Here is a 27,087-nt window from a genome sequence, read left to right as displayed (position 1 = left end):
GGATATTATGATAGAAAAATGTCAAATTAAACTTGAGAGAGACATCGAGTATTTTTCGCTAATGAGTTTTAAAGGATAAAAATAAAAACCCAATATGAGAGTGGTATTATGTTCATTTTTATGATAGAGAACATGATCATTTACTAATAAATTTTTTTTTATTCTACACATTATTTTGAGACAATATAAATCTTTCGTTAAAGATTTATTAAATAATTAATAACAAAAATTGATTTTGTAAAGATTTTATTTATAATATATAAAAAAGGGTTTAAACACATGACCAACTGTTACCATTATTATCATTACATTACTCATTTTCATCATTATAATTTCTATTTTTATTATTTTTATTATATAATTATATTTTATTATTATCATTATCTTTTCTACTATCATTAATACTAACACCATCAATAATATTGTTATTTCTTTCTCACATTTCTTGTGTGATAATATTTTTTTTGGAAAGATATTCGTACTGATATTATTTTTTTTCTTTAAATCCGACATCATTTTTAATAATTGTTCTTCTCTACTTGAACACCATCGATAAAGAAATTTTTTAAAAATAAGTTAATTAATAGTTTAGTTTGTGAAAATTTAAAAAATTCACAAATTATAAAAACTACCTCCCTCAAAAAATTAGTTTTCATTACTATTTAACGAATTTTTTAACGGAAGTTCATATTATCTCAAAATAATAATATTGAAAAGCTAAAGTGTTCCTTTTTTTTATAAGAGGTCACGTTATTCTTTGTAAAAATGACAAATTGAATTAGATCATTACTTATTTTTTAAATTTTTTTAAAGACTATGTTACAAGTATTAAAAGAACTAGTAAAAAAAGACTAGTGTTTGTAAACAAAGGAAAGAGAGAGGAAATGAATAGATTTACTCTTTGATTATTTTAGAAAAAAAAAAATCCTAGCAAAGAAAGAGTACGTACTCCGTACTCAAGGAGAATGAGAGAAGGAGAGAACGGGGGCAAGCAGTTGAGGGTGAAACACGGTGAGGAAGATGGTCATGCCATCGGAAGAGATAAGGGGGAGAGTGTGGGTGGGTGGGTGTGTATCCGGTGTTAAGGAGGGTTCTTCTCGAGATGGGTTAGAAAATCCATCCAATGTCTCTTTTTGAGATAAAGTTATTGGTGCAGAAAAGTCTAAGGTCTTTGCATTAGTAGGGTCTTTATCTGGGGATGGTATCGCGACAGTCACAGGTAAGCAGGGTGATTCTCGTCCACCAAGTGTCAATTTTACCAAGGAGGCAAAGAGCTGTCTGGCTGAACCTTATAAGGAAGCCATCGTGATCAAGGTACTGGATAAGCATTATGGCTACACGGCTCTTATGCATAAGCTTCGGATAGTATGGCGCATCAAAGGAGGGTTTGATTTGTTGGATGTGGGGTTTGGATATTTTTTGGTTAAATTTGATATTACTGCAGATCGTGAGAATGTCATTCTTGGTGGCCCGTGGTTGATAGACGGTCACTATATTGCAGTAAAGCCATGGGATGTGGATTTTAGGCCATGCGAAAAATCCTCTGGATCAACGCTGGTATGGATTTGAGTCTCGGGACTTCCAATTTGGTGCTACCAGGAACAAGCAATGCTGCGAATTGCTTCTGCAATAGGGATTCCGGTGAAAGTAGATTTGGCCACTAAGCTTGCCGAAAGAGGAAAGTATGCCCGAGCTTGTGTTCAAATTAATCTTGAGTTGCCTGTAATTAAACATATTATAGTGGAGGGTGTGACTTCTGAAGTGGAGTATGAGAGTTTACAGTTAATTTGTGCTACTTGTGCACGGTATGGGCATGATAAATCGTTGTGCATGGATGGTGCGCGAAATTGTGATCACTACACAACTTTGCACAACTAACCAGCAAGTGCACTGGGTCGTCCAAGTAATACCTTACGTGAGTAAGGGTCGATCCCACGGAGATTGTCGGTATGAAGCAAGCTATGGTCACCTTGTAAATCTTAGTCAGGCAGACTCAAATGGGTATAGTGATATACGAATAAAGCATAAAGATAAAGATAGAGGTACTTATGTAATTCATTGGTAGGAACTTCAGATAAGCGTATGAAGATGCTTTCCCTTCCGTCTCTCTGCTTTCCTACTGTCTTCATCCAATCCTTCTTACTCCTTTCCATGGCAAGCTTATGTAGGGTTTCACCGTTGTCAGTGGCTACCTCCCATCCTCTCAGTGAAAATGTTCCTATGCTCTGTCACAGCATATGGCTAATCAGCTGTCGGTTCTCGGTCAGGCCGGAATAGAATCCATTGATTCTTTTGCGTCTGTCACTAACGCCCCGCCTGCTAGGAGTTTGAAGCACGTCACAGTCATTCAATCATTGAATCCTATTCAGAATACCACAGACAAGGTTAGACCTTCCGGATTCTCTTGAATGCCGCCATCAGTTCTTGCCTATACCACGAAGACTCTGATCTCACGGAATGGCTGGCTCGTTTGTCAGGCGAGCACTCGGTTGTCAGGCGATCAACCATGCATCGTGTATCAGGAATCCAAGAGATATTCACTAGAGCCTTGATTGCTTGTAGAACAAAAGTGGTTGTCAGTCACCTTGTTCATAGGTGAGAATGATGATGAGTGTCACGGGTCATCACATTCATCAAGTTGAAGAACAAGTGATATCTTGGACAAAGAACAAGCGGAATTGAATAGAAGAACAATAGTAATTGCATTAATACTCGAGGTACAGCAGAGCTCCACACCTTAATCTATGGTGTGTAGAAACTCCACCGTTGAAAATACATAAGAACAAAAGTGATCATTGGCTTCGGCCCCAGAGAGGGAACCAGAGGAACCAAGATGAAAATACAATAGTAAAAGGTCCTATATATAGAGAACTAGTAGCCTAGGGTGTACAGAGATGAGTAAATGACATAAAAATCCACTTCCGGGCCCACTTGGTGTGTGCTTGGGCTGAGCAATGAAGCAATTTCGTGTAGAGACTCTTCTTGGAGTTAAACGCCAGCTTTTATGCCAGTTTGGGCGTTTAACTCCCATTTAGGTGCCAGTTCCGGCGTTTAACGCTGGGAATTCTGAGGGTGACTTTGAACGCCGGTTTGGGCCATCAAATCTTGGGCAAAGTATGGACTATCATATATTGCTGGAAAGCCCAGGATGTCTACTTTCCAACGCCGTTGAGAGCGCGCCAATTGGGCTTCTGTAGCTCCAGAAAATCCACTTTGAGTGCAGGGAGGTCAGAATCCAACAGCATCTGCAGTCCTTTTGAGTCTCTGGATCAGATTTTTGCTCAGATCCCTCAATTTCAGCCAGAAAATACCTGAAATCACAGAAAAACACACAAACTCATAGTAAAGTCCAGAAAAGTGAATTTTAACTAAAAACTAATAAAAATATACTAAGAACTCAACTAAAACTACTAAAAACATACTAAAAACAATGCCAAAAAGGGTACAAATTATCCGCTCATCACAACACCAAACTTAAATTGTTGCTTGTCCCCAAGCAACTGAAAATCAAATAAGATAAAAAGAAAAGAATATACTATAGACTCCAAATTATCAATGAAACTTAGCTCCAAATTAGATGAGCGGGAATAGTAGCTTTTTGCCTCCAAACAGTTTTGGCATCTCACTTTATCCTTTGAAATTCAGAATGATTGGCTTCTTTAGGAACTCAGAATCCAGATAATGTTATTGATTCACCTAGTTAAGTATGATGATTCTTGAACACAGCTACTTATTGAGTCTTGGCCGTGGCCCAAAGCACTCTGTCTTCCAGTATTACCACCGGATACATACATGCCACAGACACATAATTGGGTGAACCTTTTCAGATTGTGACTCAGCTTTGCTAAAGTCCCCAATTAGAGGTGTCCTGGGTTCTTAAGCACACTCTTTTTGCCTTGGATCACAACTTTATTTCTTTCTTTTTCCTTTCTCTTTTTTTTTTCGGTTTTTTTTTTCGCTTGCCCTTTTTTTTTTTGTATTCACTGCTTTTTCTTGCTTCAAGAATCATTTTTTTATGATTTTTCAGATCCTCAGTAACATGTCTCCTTTTTCATCATTCTTTCAAGAGCCAACAATTTTAACATTCATGAACAACAAATTCAAAAGACATATGCACTGTTCAAGCATACATTCAGAAAACAAAAAAGTATTGTCACCACATCAAACTAATTAAGCTAGTTTTAAAGATGAATTCGAAATCCTGTACTTCTTGTTCTTTTGTAATAAAAACAGTTTTCTTTTAAGAAAGGTGATGGATTCATAGGACATTCATAACTTTAAGGCATAGACACTAAGACACTAATGATCATAAGACACAAACATGGATAAACATAAAGCATAAATTTTCGAAAAACAGAAAAATAAAAAAAACAAGGAGATTAAAGAACGGGTCCACCTTAGTGATGGCGGCTCTTTCTTCCTCTTGAAGGTCTTATGGAGTGCTTGAACTCCTCAATGTCTCTTCCTTGTCTTTGTTGCTCCTCTCTCATGATTCTTTGATCTTCTCTAATTTCATGGAGGAGGATGGAATGTTCTTGGTGCTCCACCCTTAGTTGTCCTATGTTGGAACTCAATTCTCCTTGGGAGGTGTTTAGTTGCTCCCAGTAGTTTTGTGGAGGAAGGTGCATCCCTTGAGGCATCTCAGGGATTTCATGATGAGGAATTTCCTCATGCTTGCTCCATCCTTTTCTTAGTGATGGGCTTGAGGTCATGCCTTCTCAGTTGAACCAGCTTCCCTCTTGAATTTCTCTTCTATTGAGCGTCCTCTTCACAAATGTCTGTGAGGACTTGGTCCAACCTTTGATCAAAGTTGACCCTTCTTCATGGCCACAACTTCATAGAAGTGGTCTTGATGCACCCTTGAGATGAATCTTTCCATCTCCCATGACTCGGAGGTGGAGGCTTTTGCCTTTCCTTTCCTCTTTTTAGAGGTTTCTCCGGCCTTGGATGCCATAAATGGTTATGGAAAAACGAAAAAGCAACGCTTTTACCACACCAAACTTAAAAGGTTTGCTCGTCCTCGAGCAAAAGAAGAAAGAAGAGAGTAGAAGAAGAAGAAATGAGGAAGAATGGAATGGCTTTGTGTTCGGCCAAAGAGGGGGAGAAGTGGTGTTTAGGTTGTGTGAAAATGAAGGGGTGAAGAAGGGTATATATAGGAGAGGGGGGTCATGGTTCGGTCAAGTGAGGGTGGGTTTGGGTGGGAAAGTGGTTTGAATTTGAAGGGTGAGGTTGGTGGGGTTTTATAAAGGATGGATGTGAGTGGTGAAGAGAAAGATGGGATTTGATAGGTGAGGGGTTTTTTTGGGGAAGAGGTATTGAGGTGATTGGTGAATGGGTGAAGAAGAGAGAGGGTGGTGGTGGGGTTGGTGGGGGTCCTGTGGGGTCCACAGATCCTGTGGTGTCAAGGAAAAGTCATCCCTGCACCAAATGGCATTCAAAATCACGTTTTGAGCCATTTCTGGCATTAAACGCCGGGCTGGTGCCCATTCCTGGCGTTTAACGCCAGGTTCTTGCCCTTTTCTGGCGTTTAACGCCAGTCTGGTGCCCCTTTCTGGCGTTAAACGCCCAGAATGGTGCCAGACTGGGTGTTAAACGCCCACCTGCTAGCCTTACTGGCGTTTAAACGCCAGTAAGTTCTTCCTCCAGGGTGTGCTGTTTTTCTTCCTGTTTTTCATTCTATTTTTGCTTTTTCAATTGATTTTGTGATTTCTCATGATCATCAACCTACAAAAAACATAAAATAACAAAAGAAAATAGATAAAATATAACATTGGGTTGCCTCCCAACAAGCGCTTCTTTAATGTCAGTAGCTTGACAGATGGCTCTCATGGAGCCTCACATTTTCTCAGAGCAATGTTGGAACCTCCCAACACCAAACTTAGAGTTTGAATGTGGGGGTTCAACACCAAACTTAGAGTTTGGTTGTGGCCTCCCAACACCAAACTTAGAGTTTGACTGTGGGGGCTCTGTTTGACTCTGATTTGAGAGAAGCTCTTCATGCTTCCTCTCCATGATGACAGAGGGATATCCTTGAGCCTTAAACACCAAGGATTCTTCATTCACTTGAATGATTAACTCTCCTCTATCAACATCAATCACAGCCTTTGCTGTGGCCAGGAAGGGTCTGCCAAGGATGATGGTTTCATCCATGCACTTCCCAGTCTCTAGGATTATGAAATCCGCAGGGATGTAATGGTTTTCAATCTTCACCAAAACATCCTCTACAAGTCCATGAGCTTGTTTTCTTGAGTTGTCTGCCATCTCTAATGAGATTCTTACAGCTTGCACCTCAAAGATCCCTAGCTTCTCCATTACAGAGAGAGGCATGAGGTTTACACTTGACCCTAAGTCACACAGAGCCTTCTTGAAGGTCATGTTGCCTATGGTACAAGGTATTGAAAACTTCCCAGGATCTTGTCTCTTTTGAGGTAATTTCTGCCTAGACAAGTCATCCAGTTCTTTGGTGAGCAAAGGAGGTTCATTCTCCCAAGTCTCATTTCCAAATAACTTGTCATTTAGCTTCATGATTGCTCCAAGGTATTTAGCAACTTGCTCTTCAGTGACATACTCATCCTCTTCAGAGGAAGAATACTCATCAGAGCTCATGAAAGGTAGAAGTAAGTCCAATGGAATCTCTATGGTCTCATTTTGAGCCTCAGATTCTCATGGTTCCTCATTGGGGAACTCAATGGAGGTCAGTGCACGCCCACTGAGGTATTCCTCAGTGGCGTTCACTTTCTCTCCTTCCTCTCCAAATTCGGCCATGTTGATGGCCTTGCACTCTCCTTTTGGATTTTCTTCTGTGTTGCTTGGGAGAGTACTAGGAGGGAGTTCAGTAACTTTCTTGCTCAGCTGTCCCACTTGTGCCTCCAAATTCCTAATGGAGGACCTTGTTTCAGTCATGAAACTTTGAGTGGTTTTGATTAGATCAGAGACCATAGTTGCTAAGTCAGAGGGGTTCTGCTTAGAATTCTCTGTCTGTTGCTGAGAAGATGATGGAAAAGGCTTGCCATTGCTAAACCTGTTTCTTCCACCATTATTGTTGTTAAAACCTTGTTGAGGTCTTTCTTGATTCTTCCATGAGAAATTTGGGTGATTTCTCCAAGAAGAATTATAGGTGTTTCCATAGGGTTCTCCTAGGTAATTCACCTCTTCCATTGAAGGGTTCTCAGGATCATAAGCTTCTTCTTCAGATGAAGCATCCTTAGTACTGCTTGGTGCATTTTGCATTCCAGACAGACTTTGAGAAATCAAATTGACTTGTTGAGTCAATATTTTATTCTGAGCCAGTATGGCATTCAGAGTATCAATCTCAAGAACTCCTTTCTTCTGACTAGTCCCATTGTTCACAGGATTCCTTTCAGAAGTGTACATGAATTGGTTATTTGCAACCATTTCAATTAGCTCTTGAGCTTCTGTAGGCGTCTTCTTCAGATGAAGAGATCCTCCAGCAGAGCTATCCAAAGACATCTTGGACAGTTCAGAGAGACCATCATAGAAAATACCTATGATGCTCCATTCAGAAAGCATGTCTAAGGGACACTTTCTGATCAATTGTTTGTATCTTTCCCAAGCTTCATAGAGGGATTCACCATCCTTTTGTCTGAAGATTTGGACTTCCACTCTAAGCTTACTCAATTTTTGAGGTGGAAAGAACTTTGCCAAGAAGGCATTGACTAGCTTTTCCCATGAGTCCAGGCTTTCTTTAGGTTGTGAGTCCAACCATGTCCTAGCTCTGTCTCTTACAGCAAAAGGGAATAGCATAAGTCTGTAGACCTCAGGGTCTACCCCATTAGTCTTGACAGTGTCACAGATTTGCAAGAATTCAGCTAAAAACTGATGAGGATCTTCCAATGGAAGTCCATGAAACTTGGAATTCTGTTGCATTAGAGAAACTAATTGAGGCTTAAGCTCAAAGTTGTTTGCTCCAATGGCAAGGATAGAGATGCTTCTCCCATAGAAGTCGGGAGTAGGTGCAGTAAAGTCACCCAGCACCTTCCTTGCATTGTTGGCATTGTTGTTGTTTTCGGCTGCCATGGGTTCTTCTTCTTTGAAGAATTCGGTCAGGTCCTCAACAGAGAGTTGTGCCTTAGCTTCTCTTAGCTTTCGCTTCAAGGTCCTTTCAGGTTCAGGGTCAGCTTCAACAAGAATGCCTTTGTCTCTGCTCCTGCTCATATGAAAGAGAAGAGAACAAGAAAATATGGAATCCTCTATGTCACAGTATAGAGATTCCTTGAGGTGTCAGAGGAAGAAGAAAGATAGAAGACAGAAGTAGAAAATTCGAACTTATCAAAGAAGATGGAGTTCGAATTTTGCATTAAGGAATAGTGTTAGTCCATAAATAGAAGGATGTGGGAAGAAGGGAAGCAATTTTCGAAAATTAAGTAAAAGATTTTGAAAACATTTTTGAAAAACACTAATTGATTTTCGAAAATAAGAGTGGGAAAGAAATCAAGTGATTTTTGAAAAAGATTTTTAAATTAGAAGTTAAAAAGATTTAATTGAAAACTATTTTGAAAAAGATGTGATTAAAAAGATATGATTGGTTTTAAAAAGATGTGATTGAGAAGATATGATTTGAAAAACATTTTAAAAAGATTTGATTTTAAAATTAATGACTTGCCTAACAAGAAAAGATATGATTCAAAAATTAAACCTTCCTCAACAGAAAAGGAAACATACTTGAAATGTTCAATCAAATCATTAATTGTTAGCAAGTATCTTTGAAAAAGGAAAGAAATTGATTTTGAAAACATTTGATTGAAAAGATATGATTTGAAAAAGATTTGATTTTGAAAAACTTTGAAAACTTGAAAAAAAATTGATTTGAAAACAAAATCTTCCCCCTTGTGCCATCCTGGCGTTAAACGCCCAGAATGGTGCACATTCTGGCGTTTAACGCCCAAAACTATACCCTTTTGGGCGTTAAACGCCCAACCAGGTATCCTGGCTGACGTTTAAACGCCAGTCTGTCCTTCTTCACTGGGCGTTTTGAACGCCCAGCTTTTTCTGTGTAATTCCTCTGCTGCATGTTCTGAATCTTCAATTCTCTGTATTATTGACTTGAAAAGACACAAATTAAAAATATTTTTGGATTTTTTTTATAATCAAAATGCAACTAAAATCAAATAACAATGCATGCAAGACACCAAACTTAGCAGTTTGTATACTACTGACACTAATGAGAATGCATATGAGACACACAAAACACTCAAGTCAAGAGAATTCAAAGATCAGAGTAAGAAATAATCAAGAATTACTTGAAGATCCTTAAGACACATGAATGAATGCATGCAATTGACACCAAACTTAAGATGAGACACTAGACTCAAACAAGAAACATAAAATATTTTTGGTTTTTATGATTTTGTAATTTTTTTGTGCTTTTTTTTTTCGAAAATTATATGGAAAAGAAAATAAAGGTATCAAAATTCTTAATGAGAATTCCAGGAATCATGCAATGTTAGTCTAAAGCTTCAGTCTAAAGGAATTAGACATGGCTAGCCAAGCTTCAGCAGGACATTGCATTCAAGAGCTAAATTGATGAAGATCAATCAGCTTTGGTGATGATAAGAACATCACCTTGAAACACTAGAATTCATTCTTAAGAACTCTGAAGAAAAATACCTAATCTAAGTGGTGCGCGAAATTGTGAACAATACTTTTTCACAACTCTCATAATCCCCGGTAATGGCTCCAAAAACGTGGTAGCTCAATACCATGGCATTACACAACTTCGCACAACTAACCAGCAAGTGCACTGGGTCGTCCAAGTAATACCTTACGTGAGTAAGGGTCGATCCCACGGAGATTGTTAGCATTGAAGCAAGCTATGGTCATCTTGTAAATCTTAGTCAGGCAGACTCAAATGTATATGATGATGAATGAAAATAATATAGAATATAAAGATAGTGATACTTATGTATATCATTGGTGTAAGAGCTTCAGACAAGTGTATGAAGATGCCTTCCCTTCCGTCTCTCTGCTTTCCTACTGCCTTCATCCAATCCTTCTTACTCCTTTCCATGGCAAGCTCGTGTAGGGTTTCACTGTTGTCAGCAGCTACCTCCCATCCTCTCAGTGAAAGCGATTGCATATGTCCTGTCACGGCATAGCGAAATTCAGCTGTCGGTTCTCGGTCAGGCCGGAATAATATCCATTGATACTTTTGCGTCTGTCACTAACGCCCTAGCCTGCTAGGAGTTTGAAGCACGTCACAGTCATTCAGTCATTGAATCCTACTCAGAATACCACAGACAAGGTTAGACCTTCCGGATTCTCTTGAATGCTGCCATCAGTTCTTGCCTATACCACGAAGACTCTGATCTCACGGAATGGTTGGCTCGTTTGTCAGGCGAGCACTCGGTTGTCAGGCGATCAACCATGCATCGTGCAATCGGGAATCCAAGAGATATTCACTAAGCCTCAGATGCTTGTAGAACAAGAATGGTTGTCAGTCACCTTGTTCATGGGTGAGAATGGTGATGGGCGTCAATCATCACCTTCATCATGTTGAAGAACAAGTGATATCTTGGACAAAGAACAAGCGGAATTGAATGGAAGAACAATAGTAATTGCATTAATACTCGAGGTACAGCAGAGCTCCACACCTTAATCTATGGTGTGTAGAAACTCCACCGTTGAAAATACATAAGAACAAGGTCTAGGCATGGCCGAATGGCCAGCCTCCCAAAAGAGGGTTCAATCATCAAAACATGATCAAAAGCTCTCTAATACAATAGTAAAAGGTCCTACTTATAGAAAACTAGTACATAGATGAGTAAATGACAGAAAAATCCACTTCCGGGCCCACTTGGTGTGTGCTTGGGCTGAGCAATGAAGCAATTTCGTGTAGAGACTCTCCTTGGAGTTAAACGCCAGCTTTAGTGCCAGTTTGGGCGTTTAACTCCCAATTAGGTGCCAGTTCCGGCGTTTAACGCTGGAATTTCTTGAGGTGACTTTGAACGCCGGTTTGGGCCATCAAATCTTGGGCAAAGTATGGACTATTATATATTGCTGGAAAGCCCAGGATGTCTACTTTCCAACGCCGTTGAGAGCGCGCCAATTGGGCTTCTGTAGCTCCAGAAAATCCACTTCGAGTGCAGGGAGGTCAGAATCCAACAGCATCTGCAGTCCTTTTGAGTCTCTGGATCAGATTTTTGCTCAGGTCCCTCAATTTCAGCCAGAAAATACCTGAAATCACAGAAAAACACACAAACTCATAGTAAAGTCTAGAAAAGTGAATTTTAACTAAAAACTAATAAAAATATACTAAAAACTAACTAAAAGATACTGAAAACATACTAAAAACAATGCAAAAAAGCATACAAATTATCCGCTCATCACAACACCAAACTTAAATTGTTGCTTGTCCCCAAGCAACTGAAAATCAAATAAGATAAAAAGAAGAGAATATGCAATGAACTCCAAAAACATCTATGAAGATCAGTATTAATTAGATGAGCGGGGCTTTTATCTTTTTGCCTCTGAATAGTTTTGGCATCTCACTCTATCCCTTGTAATTCAGAATGATTGGCTTCTTTAGGAACTTAGAATCCAGATAGTGTTATTGATTCTCCTAGTTAAGTATGATGATTCTTGAACACAGTTACTTATTGAGTCTTGGCTGTGGCCCAAAGCACTCTGTCTTCCAGTATTACCACCGGATACATACATGCCACAGACACATAATTGGGTGAACCTTTTCAGATTGTGACTCAGCTTTGCTAAAGTCCCCAATTAGAGGTGTCCAGGGTTCTTAAGCACACTCTTATTTGCCTTGGATCACAACTTTATTTCTTTCTTTTTCTTTCTTTTTTTCTTTCTTCTCTCTTTTTTTTTTCTCGTTTTTTTTTTCGTTTGCTTCCTTCTTTCTCTTTTTTTTTTTTGTATTCACTGCTTTTTCTTGCTTCAAGAATCATTTTTATGATTTTTCAGATCCTCAGTAACATGTCTCCTTTTTCATCATTCTTTCAAGAGCCAACATTCATGAACCACAAGTTCAAAAGACATATGCACTGTTCAAGCATACATTCAGAGAACAAAAGTAATGCCACCACATCAAAAATAATTAAACTACTATAAAATTCAGAATTCATGCAATTCTTCTCCTTTTCAATTAAGCACGTTTTTATTAAGAGAGGTGATGGATTCATAGGACATTCATAACTTTAAGGCATAGACACTAAGACACTAATGATCACAAGACACAAACATGGATAAACATAAAGCATAAAAATCGAAAAATAGAAGAATAAAGAAAAAGGAGATCAAGGAACGGGTCCACCTTAGTGATGGCGGCTCTTTCTTGCTCTTGAAGATCCTATGGAGTGCTTGAGCTCCTCAATGTCTCTTCCTTGTCTTTGTTGCTCCTCCCTCATGATTCTTTGATCTTCTCTAATTTCATGGAGGAGAATGGAGTGTTCTTGATGCTTCACCCTTAGTTGTCCCATGTTGGAACTCAATTCTCCTAGGGAGGTGTTTAGTTGCTCCCAATAATTTTGTGGAGGAAAGTGCATCCCTTGAGGAATCTCAGGAATCTCATGGTGAGAGGGGTCTCTTGTATACTCCATCCTTTTCTTGGTGATGGGCTTGTCCTCATCAATGGGAGTATCTCCCTCTATGTCAACTCCAACTGAATAACAGAGGTGACAGATGAGATGAGGAAAGGCTAACCTTGCCAAAGTGGAGGTCTTGTCCGCCACCTTGTAGAGTTCTTGGGCTATAACCTCATGAACTTCTATTTCTTCTCCAATCATGATGCTATGAATCATGATGGCCCGGTCTACGGTAACTTCGGACCGGTTGCTAGTGGGAATGATTGAGCGTTGTATGAACTCTAACCATCCTCTAGCCACGGGCTTGAGGTCATGCCTTCTCAATTGAACCGGCTTTCCTCTTGAATCTTGCCTCCATTGTGCGCCCTCTTCACATATGGTTGTGAGGACTTGGTCCAACCTTTGATCAAAGTTGACCCTTCTAGTGTAAGGATGCTCATCTCCTTGCATCATAGGCAAGTTGAACGCCACCCTCACACTCTCCGGACTAAAATCCAAGTATTTCCCCCGAACCATAGTGAGATAATTCTTTGGATTCGGGTTCACACTTTGGTCATGGTTCTTTGTGATCCATGCATTGGCATAGAACTCTTGAACCATCAAGATTCCGACTTGTTGAATGGGGTTGGTAAGTACTTCCCACCCTCTTCTTCGGATCTCATGGCGGATCTCCGGATATTCACCCTTTTTGAGTGAAAAGGGGACTTCGGGGATCACCTTCTTCAAGGCCACAACTTCATAGAAGTGGTCTTGATGCACCCTTGAGAGGAATCTATCCATCTCCCATGACTCGGAGGTGGAAGCTTTTGCCTTCCCTTTCCTCTTTTTAGAGGTTTCTCCGGCCTTGGATGCCATAAATGGTTATGAAAAAGCAACGCTTTTACCACACCAAACTTAAAATGTTTGCTCGTCCTCGAGCAAAAGAAGAAAGAAGAGAGTAGAAGAAGAAGAAATGAGGAAGAGGGGGAAGGTAGTGTGTTCGGCCAAGAAGGGAAAGAAGGGGTGTTTAGGTTGTGTGAAAATGAAGGGTTGAAGAAGGGTATATATAGGAGAGAGGGGGGTAATGGTTCGGCCATGGAGGGTGGGTTTGGGAGGGAAAGTGGTTTGAATTTGAAGGGTGAGGTTGGTGGGGATTTATGAAGGATGGATGTGAGTGGTGAAGAGAAAGATGGGATTTGATAGGTGAAGGGTTTTTGGGGAAGAGGTATTGAGGTGATTGGTGAGTGGGGGAAGAAGAGAGAGAGTGATGGTGGGGTCCTGTGGGGTCCACAGATCCTGTGGTGTCAAGGAAAAGTCATCCCTGCACCAAATAGCATCAAAATCCACGTTTTGAGCTATTTCTGGCGTTAAACGCCGGGCTGGTGCCCATTCCTGGCGTTTAACGCCAGGTTGTTGCCCTTTTCTGGCGTTTAACGCCAGTCTGGTGCCCCTTTCTGGCGTTAAACGCCCAGAATGGTGCCAGACTGGGCGTTAAACGCCCAACTGCTAGGCTTACTGGCGTTTAAACGCCAGCAGCTTCTTCCTCCAGGGTGTGCTGTTTTTCTTCCTGTTTTTCATTCTGTTTTTGCTTTTTTCATTGTTTTTGTGACTTCTTATGATCATCAACCTACAAAAAAGATAAATAACAAAAGAAAATAGTTAACTATAAAACATTGGGTTGCCTCCCAACAAGCGCTTCTTTAATGTCATTAGCTTGACAGAGGACTCTCATGGAGCCTCAGAAATGCTCAGAACCGTGTTGGAACCTCCCAACACCAAACTTAGAGTTTGAATGTGGGGGTTCAACACCAAACTTAGAGTTTGGTTGTGGCCTCCCAACACCAAACTTAGAGTTTGACTGTGGGGGCTCTGTTTGGCTCTGTTTTGAGAGAAGCTCTTCATGCTTCCTCTCCATGATGATAGAGGGATATCCTTGGGCCTTAAACACCAAGGATTCTCCATTCACTTGAATGATCAACTCTCCTCTATCAACATCAATCACAGCCTTTGCTGTGGCTAGGAAGGGTCTGCCAAGGATGATGGATTCATCCATGCACTTCCCAGTCTCTAGGACTATGAAATCAGTAGGGATGTAATGGTCTTCAATCTTCACCAAAACATTCTCTACAAGTCCATGAGCTTGTTTTCTTGAGTTGTCTGCCATCTCTAATGAGATTCTTGCAGCTTGCACCTCAAAGATCCCTAATTTCTCCATTATAGAGAGGGGCATGAGGTTTACACTTGACCCTAAGTCACACAAGGCCTTCTTGAAGGTCATGGTGCCTATGGTACAAGGTATAGAAAACTTCCCAGGATCTTGCCTCTTTTGAGGCAGTTTCTGCCTAGACAAGTCATCCAGTTCTTTGGTGAGCAAGGGAGGTTCAGCCTCCCAAGTCTCATTTCCAAATAACTTGTCATTTAGCTTCATGATTGCTCCAAGGTATTTAGCAACTTGCTCTTCAGTGACATACTCATCCTCTTCAGAGGAAGAATACTCATCAGAGCTCATGAATGGCAGAAGTAAGTCCAATGGAATCTCTATGGTCTCATTTTGAGCCTCAGATTCCCATTGGAACTCAGAGGAGATTGGTACACGCCCACTGAGGTCTTCCTCAGTGGCGTCTTCCTCCTCTCTTTCCTCTCCACATTCGGCCATGGTTATGGCTTTGCACTCTCCTTTTGGATTTTCTTCTGTATTACTTGGGAGAGTACTAGGAGGGAGTTCAGTAATTTTCTTGCTCAGCTGACCCACTTGTCCTTCCAAATTTCTGATGGAGGACCTTGTTTCATTCATGAAACTTTGAGTGGTCTTTATTAGATCAGAGACCATTGTTGCTAAGTCAGAAGTATTCTGCTTAGAACTCTCTGTCTGTTGCTGAGAAGATGATGGAAAAGGCTTGCCATTGCTAAACCTGTTTCTTCCACCATTATTATTATTGAAACCTTGTTGAGGTCTCTCTTGATTCTTCCATGAGAAATTTGGGTGATTTCTCCATGAAGAATTATAGGTGTTTCCATAGGGTTCTCCTAGGTAATTCACCTCTTCCATTGAAGGGTTCTCAGGATCATAAGCTTCTTCCTCAGATGAAGCTTCCTTAGTACTGCCATGTGCATTTTGCATTCCAGACAGACTCTGAGAAATTAAATTGACTTGTTGAGTCAATATCTTGTTCTGAGCCAATATGGCATTCAGAGTGTCAATCTCAAGAACTCCTTTCTTCTGACTAGTCCCATTGTTCACAGGATTTCTTTCAGAAGTATACATGAATTGGTTATTTGCAACCATTTCAATTAGCTCTTGAGCCTCTGCAGGCGTCTTCTTCAGATGAAGAGATCCTCCAGCAGAGCTATCCAAAGACATCTTGGATAGTTCAGAGAGACCATCATAGAAAATACCTATGATGCTCCATTCAGAAAGCATGTCTGAGGGACATCTTCTGATTAATTGTTTGTATCTTTCCCAAGCTTCATAGAGGGATTCTCCATCCTTCTGTCTGAAGGTTTGGACTTCCACTCTAAGCTTACTCCATCTTTGTGGTGGAAAGAACTTTGCTAAGAAGGCATTGACTAGCTTTTCCCAAGAGTCCAGGCTTTCTTTGGGTTGAGAATCCAACCATATTCTAGCTCTGTCTCTTACGGCAAAAGGGAATAGCATCAGTCTATAGACCTCAGGGTTAACCCCATTAGTCTTGACTGTGTCACAGATTTGCAAGAATTCAGCTAAAAACTGATGAGGATCTTCCATTGGAAGTCCATGGAACTTGCAATTCTGTTGCATTAGAGAAACTAATTGAGGCTTAAGCTCAAAGTTGTTTGCTCCAATGGCAGGGATAGAGATGCTTCTCCCATAGAAATCAGGAGTAGGTGCAGTGAAGTCACCCAGCACCTTCCTTGCATTGTTGGCATTGTTGTTGTTTTCGGCTGCCATGTGTTCTTCTTCCTTGAAGAGTTCGGTCAGGTCCTCTAAAGAGAGTTGTGCTTTGGCTTCTCTTAGCTTTCTCTTCAGGGTCCTCTCAGGTTCAGGATCAGCTTCAACAAGAATGCCTTTGTCTCTGCTCCTGCTCATATGAAAGAGAAGAGAAAAAGAAAATGTGGAATCCTCTATGTCACAGTATAGAGATTCCTTGAAGTGTCAGAGGAACAAAGAAATAGAAAGAAGAAGGAGAAGAAGAATTCGAACTTTAATTAGATAAGGTTCGAATTGTGCATTTAGAAGGAGTGGTACTCCATAAATAGTAGGATGTGAGAAGGAGGGAAGAGAATTTTCGAAAATTCATTTAAAAGATTTTGAAAACATTTTGAAAATTTGATTGATAATTTTCGAAAATTAAAAGTGAAAAAGAAATCAAGTGATTTTTGAAAAAGATTTTGAAATTAGAAATTAAAAAGATTTGATTGAAAACTATTTTGAAAAAGATGAGGTTAAAAAGATTTGATTGAAAAGTTATGGTTTTAAAAAGATGTGATTGAGAAGTTATGATTTGAAAACAATTTGAAAAGATATGATTTGAAAACAATTTGAAAAGATATGATTTTAAAAATTAATGACTTGCCTAACAAGAAAAGATATGATTCAAACATAAAACCTTCCTCAACAGAAAAGGCAAAAAATGTTCAATCAAATCATTGATTGTTAGTAAGTATCTTTGAAAAAGGAAAGAAATTGATTTTGAAAACATTTGATTGAAAAGATATGATTTGAAAAAGATTTGATTTTGAAAAACTTTGAAAACTTGAAAAAAATTGATTTTGAAAACAAAATCTTCCCCCTAGCACCATCCTGGCGTTAAACGCCCAGAATGGTATACATTCTGGCGTTTAACGCCCAAAATGCACCCTTTTTGGGCGTTAAACGCCCAACCAGGTACCCTGGCTGGCGTTTAAACGCCAGTCTGCCTTCTTCACTGGGCATTTTTGAATGCTCAGCTTTTTCTGTATACTTCCTCTGCAGTATGTTCTGAATCTTCAATTCTTTGTATCATTGACTTGAAAAGACACAAATTAAAAATATTTTTGGATTTTTAATAATCAAAATGCAACAAGAATCAAATAACAATGTATGCAAGACACCAAACTTAGCAGTTTGTGTACTACTGACACTATATGAGACACAGAAACACTCAAGCCAAAAGAATTCAAAGATCAAAACAAAGAACTATATGCATGAATTCGAAAAATATAACAAAAACATGCATTTGACACCAAACTTAAGATGAGACACTAGACTTAAACAAGAAACATCAAATATTTTTGGTTTTTTTTATTTTGTAATTTTTTTTTGTATTTTTCGAAAATTAAGTGGGAAAAGATATCAAAATTCTTAATGAGAATTCTAGGAATCAGTGCAATGTTAGTCTAAGACTCCGGTCCAGGAATTAGACATGGCTTCACAGCCAGCCAAGCTTTCAAGGAAAGCTTCGGTCCAAAACACTAGACATGACCAAAGGTCAGCCAAATCTTAGCAGATCACTGCTCCAAGAGCAAAATTGATGAGAATCAACACGCTCTTGTGGTGATAAGTTGAAACCTCGGTCCAATCAGATTAGACATGGCTTCTCAGCCAGCCAGATTTCAACAAATCATCATGAAACTCTAGAATTCACCTTCAAGAATTTCGAAAAAAAATACCTAATCTAAGCAACAAGATGAACCGTCAGTTGTCCAAACTAGAACAATCCCAGGCATTGTTACCAAAAGCTTGCTCAAAACTTGAACAATCCCCGGCAACGGCGCCAAAAACTTGGTGCTGTTGCCGGATTTTGGCACTGATGTTACCGGACAAAGAGCTTGCTCAAAACTTGAACAATCTCCGGCAACGGCGCCAAAAACTTGGTGCGCGAAATTGTGAACAATACTTTTTCACAACTCTCATAATCCCCGGTAATGGCTCCAAAAACGTGGTAGCTCAATACCATGGCATTACACAACTTCGCACAACTAACCAGCAAGTGCACTGGGTCGTCCAAGTAATACCTTACGTGAGTAAGGGTCGATCCCACGGAGATTGTTAGTATTGAAGCAAGCTATGGTCATCTTGTAAATCTTAGTCAGGCAGACTCAAATGTATATGATGATGAATGAAAATAATATAGAATATAAAGATAGTGATACTTATGTATATCATTGGTGTAAGAGCTTCAGACAAGTGTATGAAGATGCCTTCCCTTCCGTCTCTCTGCTTTCCTACTGCCTTCATCCAATCCTTCTTACTCCTTTCCATGGCAAGCTCGTGTAGGGTTTCACTGTTGTCAGCAGCTACCTCCCATCCTCTCAGTGAAAGCGATTGCATATGTCCTGTCACGGCATAGCGGAATTCAGCTGTCGGTTCTCGGTCAGGCCGGAATAATATCCATTGATGCTTTTGCGTCTGTCACTAACGCCCTAGCCTGCTAGGAGTTTGAAGCACGTCACAGTCATTCAGTCATTGAATCCTACTCAGAATACCACAGACAAGGTTAGACCTTCCGGATTCTCTTGAATGCTGCCATCAGTTCTTGCCTATACCACGAAGACTCTGATCTCACGGAATGGTTGGCTCGTTTGTCAGGCGAGCACTCGGTTGTCAGGCGATCAACCATGCATCGTGCAATCGGGAATCCAAGAGATATTCACTAAGCCTCAGATGCTTGTAGAACAAGAATGGTTGTCAGTCACCTTGTTCATGGGTGAGAATGGTGATGGGCGTCAATCATCACCTTCATCATGTTGAAGAACAAGTGATATCTTGGACAAAGAACAAGCGGAATTGAATGGAAGAACAATAGTAATTGCATTAATACTCGAGGTACAGCAGAGCTCCACACCTTAATCTATGGTGTGTAGAAACTCCACCGTTGAAAATACATAAGAACAAGGTCTAGGCATGGCCGAATGGCCAGCCTCCCAAAAGAGGGTTCAATCATCAAAACATGATCAAAAGCTCTCTAATACAATAGTAAAAGGTCCTACTTATAGAAAACTAGTACATAGATGAGTAAATGACAGAAAAATCCACTTTCGGGCCCACTTGGTGTGTGCTTGGGCTGAGCAATGAAGCAATTTCGTGTAGAGACTCTCCTTGGAGTTAAACGCCAGCTTTAGTGCCAGTTTGGGCGTTTAACTCCCAATTAGGTGCCAGTTCCGGCGTTTAACGCTGGAATTTCTTGAGGTGACTTTGAACGCCGGTTTGGGCCATCAAATCTTGAACAAAGTATGGACTATTATATATTGCTGGAAAGCCCAGGATGTCTACTTTCCAACGCCGTTGAGAGCGCGCCAATTGGGCTTCTGTAGCTCCAGAAAATCCACTTCGAGTGCAGGGAGGTCAGAATCCAACAGCATCTGCAGTCCTTTTGAGTCTCTGGATCAGATTTTTGCTCAGGTCCCTCAATTTCAGCCAGAAAATACCTGAAATCATAGAAATACACACAAACTCATAGTAAAGTCCAGAAAAGTGAATTTTAACTAAAAACTAATAAAAATATACTAAAAACTAACTAAAAGATACTGAAAACATACTAAAAACAATGCAAAAAAGCATACAAATTATCCGCTCATCACTAAGCAACAAGATGAACCGTCAGTTGTCCATACACAAACAATCCCCGGCAACGGCGCCAAAAACTTGGTCCGCGAAATTGTGATTACTACACAACTTTGCACAACTAACCAGCAAGTGCACTGGGTCGTCCAAGTAATACCTTACGTGAGTAAGGGTCGATCCCACGGAGATTGTCGGTATGAAGCAAGCTATGGTCACCTTGTAAATCTTAGTCAGGCAGACTCAAATGGGTATAGTGATATACGAATAAAGCATAAAGATAAAGATAGAGGTACTTATGTAATTCATTGGTAGGAACTTCAGATAAGCGTATGAAGATGCTTTCCCTTCCGTCTCTCTGCTTTCCTACTGTCTTCATCCAATCCTTCTTACTCCTTTCCATGGCAAGCTTATGTAGGGTTTCACCGTTGTCAGTGGCTACCTCCCATCCTCTTAGTGAAAATGTTCCTATGCTCTGTCACAGCATATGGCTAATCAGCTGTCGGTTCTTGGTCAGGCCGGAATAGAATCCATTGATTCTTTTGCGTCTGTCACTAACGCCCCGCCTGCTAGGAGTTTGAAGCACGTCACAGTCATTCAATCATTGAATCCTACTCAGAATACCACAGACAAGGTTAGACCTTCCGGATTCTCTTGAATGCCGCCATCAGTTCTTGCCTATACCACGAAGACTCTGATCTCACGGAATGGCTGGCTCGTTTGTCAGGCGAGCACTCGGTTGTCAGGCGATCAACCATGCATCGTGTATCAGGAATCCAAGAGATATTCACTAGAGCCTTGATTGCTTGTAGAACAAAAGTGGTTGTCAGTCACCTTGTTCATAGGTGAGAATGATGATGAGTGTCACGGGTCATCACATTCATCAAGTTGAAGAACAAGTGATATCTTGGACAAAGAACAAGCGGAATTGAATAGAAGAACAATAGTAATTGCATTAATACTCGAGGTACAGCAGAGCTCCACACCTTAATCTATGGTGTGTAGAAACTCCACCGTTGAAAATACATAAGAACAAAAGTGATCATTGGCTTCGGCCCCAGAGAGGGAACCAGAGGAACCAAGATGAAAATACAATAGTAAAAGGTCCTATATATAGAGAACTAGTAGCCTAGGGTGTACAGAGATGAGTAAATGACATAAAAATCCACTTCCGGGCCCACTTGGTGTGTGCTTGGGCTGAGCAATGAAGCAATTTCGTGTAGAGACTCTTCTTGGAGTTAAACGCCAGCTTTTATGCCAGTTTGGGCGTTTAACTCCCATTTAGGTGCCAGTTCCGGCGTTTAACGCTGGAAATTCTGAGGGTGACTTTGAATGCCGGTTTGGGCCATCAAATCTTGGGAAAAGTATGGACTATCATATATTGCTGGAAAGCCCAGGATGTCTACTTTCCAACGCCGTTGAGAGCGCGCCAATTGGGCTTCTGTAGCTCCAGAAAATCCACTTCGAGTGCAGGGAGGTCAGAATCCAACAGCATCTGCAGTCCTTTTGAGTCTCTGGATCAGATTTTTGCTCAGATCCCTCAATTTCAGCCAGAAAATACCTGAAATCACAGAAAAACACACAAACTCATAGTAAAGTCCAGAAAAGTGAATTTTAACTAAAAACTAATAAAAATATACTAAGAACTCAACTAAAACTACTACAAACATACTAAAAACAATGCCAAAAAGGGTACAAATTATCCGCTCATCAATGGAGAAGGAGTCCTTGGAAGGAAACGGAAATTCCTTTGGTGATGGAAAAAATAATGAATCCCCGACACTAGTGCCACACAACAATCATGAGATTCAAAAAGAGACTGAATCAGAAGCTCGTGATTTAGGTGAGAATCCTCGTAATTTGTGTGAGAAATTAGGAGTTGTTAAAGGGAAGGATGTGGTTATGGAATCATTGGCTCCTCACGTGCCTGATGGTCATGTTAATGAGGCATGCATGGATGATGAAGAGGGCTGGCAACAAGTGCTGCGTAAGGGAAAATTCACAATGAGCCAGTCATCAGGTTTGAAGGACCAAGATGGAAAGCAGCACAAGTTTGATTCGAGAAGCGTTCCAAGGCCCAATTTGCATGGTGATGGAGGCAAATCAATTGGCATTAGGATGGGGAAGCGAGAAAAACATGAAATTGCGCCATCTCCATCGCGCAGAACTCCTGCACGTCGTGAAATTTCTCTACGGAAGCGTCCTCGGCCTTCCTCCTTGCAGAACTCGCCAGTTGATAAAAATGGTGGCACAACGGAGAAAACTTTAGTAGATGGAAGCATGGCAGGTGCAGTATCAGGAGGTCCGAAGGTGGCAATTATTAAGGATCAGAGTGTGCTAGTACCGCAAGACAAACCACCTATTGAGGTTGGTGATTCTGTTTAGAGTTTATATTCTTATTTATTCTGTCCCTATTATTTATGGATAGTTTAAATATGATTGTTTGGAATATTAGGGGTGCTTCTAATAAGTTATCCCGGGTGCATTGTAAGGAACTTGTTAGGAAATTTAGACCTGTTTTCTTTATTGTGGTTGAAACTCACTCCCCTTTTCAGCATTTAAAATTATTTTGGGAAAGGTTGAGGTATCACTTTGTTGGTATAGTAGAAGCAGAGGGGCATAAGGGAGGTATTTGGTTTCTATCCTCTATGAAGGGTGTTTGTTGTAAGTTCATTGATGCTTTTGATCAGGGTGTTACTGTTGAGGTTCACTTTGATAATTTAATTTGGAGGTGTAGTGGTATTTATGGCAGTCCTCAATTTAAGAAAAGGGTTCTCCTTTGGGATTATCTTGTTGCACAATCCATGGTTTTTCAAGGACCTTGGATTGTTCTTGATGATTTTAATGAAGTCAAATTTTCTCATGAATCTAAAGGCTGTCAATTTTCTCATCAAAGAGCAGACATATTTGCTACTTCATTAGGGGGTAGTGGTTTGTTTGATCTGAAGACTATTGGGAGGCAATTTTCTTGGTACATGAGGGTGAAAAATTATGTTGACGTGGCAAAAAAGCTTGATCGAGTCTGTATAAATAGTAGTTGGTTATCTATCTTTCCAGAGGCTTATGCAGAAGTTTTAAATAGGCTTCAATCTGATCATTGTCCTATTCTGGTGCGTTGTAAAGGTCGTCCTCAGCCTAAAGGGAATCGACCTTTCCGATTTGTTGCTGCTTGGGCTACTCATCCTGGGTATAGGGATATTGTGAACCAGTCATGGTGGTCTGGTAATAGAGGGATTCATGGCAAGCTTTCGGAAGTACAGAAGAATTCACTAGAGTTTAACTCGAAGGTATTTGGTAACATTTTTGTTAAGAAATGTGAATTAGAGTAGCAGATTAATTATTTACAAAAGCGTTTGGAAGTGGTGGATAGTATTTATTTGCGTCAGAAAGAGCAACAGTTGCTTGATGATTATAATAATACTCTAGTGCAAGAAGAGCTCCTATGGTTCCAAAAGTCCAGAGAGCAGTGGGTTAGGTTCGGGGATAGGAATACAAGATTCTTTCATATTCAAACTCTTGCGCGAAGGAAGCATAATAAGATTCATGGCCTTTTTCTCAAGGATGGAATGTGGGAAACTGATCCAGAGGTTCTGAGTCAAGAAGCAGAGTCTTTCTATAAAAGCTTATTCTGTCATTTGGATGATGTTGATTTGGGTTGCCTTGGTGATGTGCCTCTTCCTTCTCTAAATGAGGAAGCTTGCAATAATCTTACGGCACCAGTTACTATGGAGGAAGTCAGAACATCTGTTTTTCACATGAACTCTTTTAAAGCTCCGGGTCCTGATGGATTTCAAGCTTTCTTCTTCAAAGAATATTGGGAGATCATTGGTCTTGATGTTTGGAAGATGGTTAAGCAGGCATTCTTCGGTGTTACTCTTGATCCGAGAATGTTGGAGACTTTACTGGTTCTCATTCCAAAGGTTGAATCACCGGTATCTATGAAAGATTTCAGGCCGATTAGTCTCTGCAATGTAGTTTACAAGATCATCACGAAGGTCCTTGTTAATAGGCTTCGTCCTCATCTTGCGGATATTGTTGGCCCGCTTCAAGGAGGATTTATTCCGGGATGAGGAACTCCTGACAACATCATTATTGCTCAAGAAGTCCTCCACTTTATGAAGAAGACTAAATCAAAAAAAGGCACACTGGCCTTTAAGATTGATCTGGAGAAGGCTTATGACAGAGTTGACTGGAGGTTTTTAGCTCATACCCTTAAGAGTTTTGGTTTTCCTATTCCTACACTTAATTTGATTATGAATTGTGTCACTGCTTCTTCTTTATCTATTCTTTAGAATGGGAGTCGTCTAAATGGCTTTACTCCTAGTCGAGGTCTTAGACAAGGAGACCCTATGTCACCCTATCTTTTTGTGTTGTGTATGGAGCGATTGGCATGCTTTATTAGTTATCAGGTTGATTTGGGCTTGTGAGAGCCGGTTGCTATTTCTAGAGGGGGACCAAGAATATCCCACTTAATGTTTGCGGATGACTTGCTTCTATTCTGTAAAACTACAAAGAGACAAGTGCAAAATGTGATGTTGGTTTTAGAGACTTTTTGCAAAGCATCTGGGATGAAGATTAATGTGGAGAAGTCTAAAGTGCTTTGCTCTAAGAATGTCTCTGCAACAAGGAAAGAAATTTTCACTGGGGTATCTTCTATCAGATTTGTCTAGGACTTGGGCAAGTATCTTGGAGTTACCCTTAGCCATTCTAGGGTGACTCGTTCAGCTTTCAATGGTGTCCTGGATAAGGTTCGGAGTAGGCTAGCAAGCTGGAAAGGGAGTTTACTCAATCGGGCTGGTAGACTCTGCTTGGTTAATTCTGTTGCCGCCGCTATTCCCACGTACCAGATGCAGGTCTCTATTTTTTCCAAAGGAATCATTAGTAAATTGGAGTCTATGATGAGAAATTTTCTTTGGAAAGGACAAGTTGATGGAAGAGGATTGAATCTTGTTAGTTGGAAGGTACTAGTTACTCCAAAAAAATTATGGAGGTTTGGGGATTAGAGATCCTTATTGTGTAAATATTGCTCTTCTTGGGAAGCTAGTTTGGACTTTTTTCCAGCAGCCAAACAAGCTATGGGTCCAATTGTTGGATGCCAAGTACCGATCATCTCTATATGACTGTTTTAGTTATCCTAAGAACAAGGACTCTCCCATTTGGAGGTGTCTTTGCAAGGCTTGGGAAGTGTTGAAGGATGGGTTTGTTTGGTGTATTGGAGATTTGAACCAGAATTTTTGGTTTTCTAGCTGGAGGAGAGAAGGACGATTATCTAATGAGATGGATTATGTTCACATTTCTAATTCGAATCTCCGAAAACAAGATATTTGGTCGGTTGGTAGGTGGCATTTGGATACTCTTTATTCTCCTTTATCTCAAAATCTGAAAGGTAATATTCTCTCTTACAATCCAGATGAACAAGCAGGTCCGGAAGTGGGTTGGTATTGGAGTGGGTCTGCTGCCAAAGTCTATAACTCACGCAATGGTTACTTGTGGTTGTGTAAGCAACTGTTTGGTTGGGAGGAGCGGGAGAATTGGCTTTGGCTTTGGCGTCAGCTTGTTCCGGAAAAGCATAAGTTTTTGGCTTGGTTGTGTCTTAAGGAGGCTCTTCCTACTGCAAGTTTTCGCTTTAAAAGAGGGATGTCATCATCGGATAGGTGTCCAAGATGTCTTTCTAGCCAGGAATCGGTTTTACATTGTATTCGGGATTGTCCAAAAGCTCAGCTTGTCTGGCATAGGTTGGATATTTTTTGTCATCCTTTGGATTTGAAGAACTGGTTCTTGTATCATAGCAGAGAGCATCCGTTCAAGTTCTTTTCGGGACTTTGGTGGATATGGCGAGCAAGGAATAATGACATATTTAATCCCCATGAAACTTGGCCTCCAGAAAAAGTGATTTGTCTGGCATTAACTTTAGAAAAGGAGCTTAGGAATATTTTTGAATTACAACGTATGTCCCTTCCCTCTACTCTAAATGGTTTTTGGAATCCCCCATCCATTGGTACTTTTAAGATTAATTGTGATGCTAGTTATTTTGGTTCGGGTGATAGTGTTGGTTTTGCTTGTGTTATTAGAGATTGTAATGGGAGTTGGCAAAGGGGGTGTTTGGGAATGATTGAGAGTAATAGTATTCTTCAAGGAGAATTGTTTGCTATTTGGAGAGGATATCTCTTAGCTTGGGATGTGGGTCAACGAGATGTTATTTGTGAGACGGATTGTGTGGAAGCATTTAATCTTGCTACTCAAGATGGTTTTGGGTTTATTGATCCATTGGTGCTCAAAATAAGAGATATCATGCACTGGAATTGGCGTGTTGACTTTCGTTTGATTATGAGAGATGCAAACACGGTGGCAGATACTATGGCAAAGATGGCGATGAAGTTACAACTTTCGCATGTGGAGCTTCTTTCACCTTGGGAAGAGTTTAAGAATAGTCTTAAACAGGACTGCCCCTCTATTTAAGCAGTTCCTTGTTTTGTTTGTTTTGTTTTTCTTTGTTTAATTTATTTCAGTCACAAAAAAAAGAACTAGTCAATTAGGCTATATTTAAAAGAGAGATTTAGACTAAAAAATAGAAATTGGAGAGATTAAGACTTAATTAAGTCATTGTATTGTGTTTGGTGTATAATATACAAAATTGAGTTATGTCCTATGATGCACGGACACTGACACGGACACGGGACACGACACGATACGGGACACGCCGACACGCGAATTTTAAAATCTTACATGACATGGGGACAAGCATATATATAAAATATAAAGTATTTTTTAGATAAATCGTAATGATATTTTAATATTTTATTGATATTAAAATATAAATTAATTTTTTAAATTATTTTTAATGTCTTATTTTAATTATATCAAGTATTTAAAATATTTTTTGTTTTAATAAATAATAATATATACTATATCTAAATTTATTTTAAAAATATATATTAAGAATAAGACCGGACACGCTGACACGTGATGGTATTTAGGTGTGTCTAAGTGTGTGCGGAAAAGAATTTTTTATTTTTATTGAAACACGGTTTG

The 27,087-nt window shown here is 40.0% G+C and overlaps 2 non-coding genes and 1 pseudogene across 2 annotated transcripts; all 3 read left to right on the top strand.

Moving 5' to 3' along the window:
• Positions 1-1,020: 1,020 nt before the first annotated feature.
• On the top strand, positions 1,021-26,514 carry LOC130979530 (uncharacterized; annotated as a pseudogene).
• Positions 7,525-7,632, top strand: LOC130984379 (small nucleolar RNA R71). The gene has a single exon (XR_009088318.1). It is a non-coding gene; the product is annotated as a small nucleolar RNA R71 (small nucleolar RNA).
• LOC130984293 (small nucleolar RNA R71) lies at positions 15,952-16,059 on the top strand. Its single transcript, XR_009088236.1, has one exon. It is a non-coding gene; the product is annotated as a small nucleolar RNA R71 (small nucleolar RNA).
• Positions 26,515-27,087: the final 573 nt, after the last annotated feature.

The sequence above is a fragment of the Arachis stenosperma genome, chromosome 5 (assembly GCF_014773155.1).
Source record: "Arachis stenosperma cultivar V10309 chromosome 5, arast.V10309.gnm1.PFL2, whole genome shotgun sequence".
In the NCBI taxonomy this organism is placed as follows: domain Eukaryota; kingdom Viridiplantae; phylum Streptophyta; class Magnoliopsida; order Fabales; family Fabaceae; genus Arachis; species Arachis stenosperma.
Note: the sequence above shows the minus strand (reverse complement) of the source record. Positions and strands in the feature narration are given on the sequence as shown.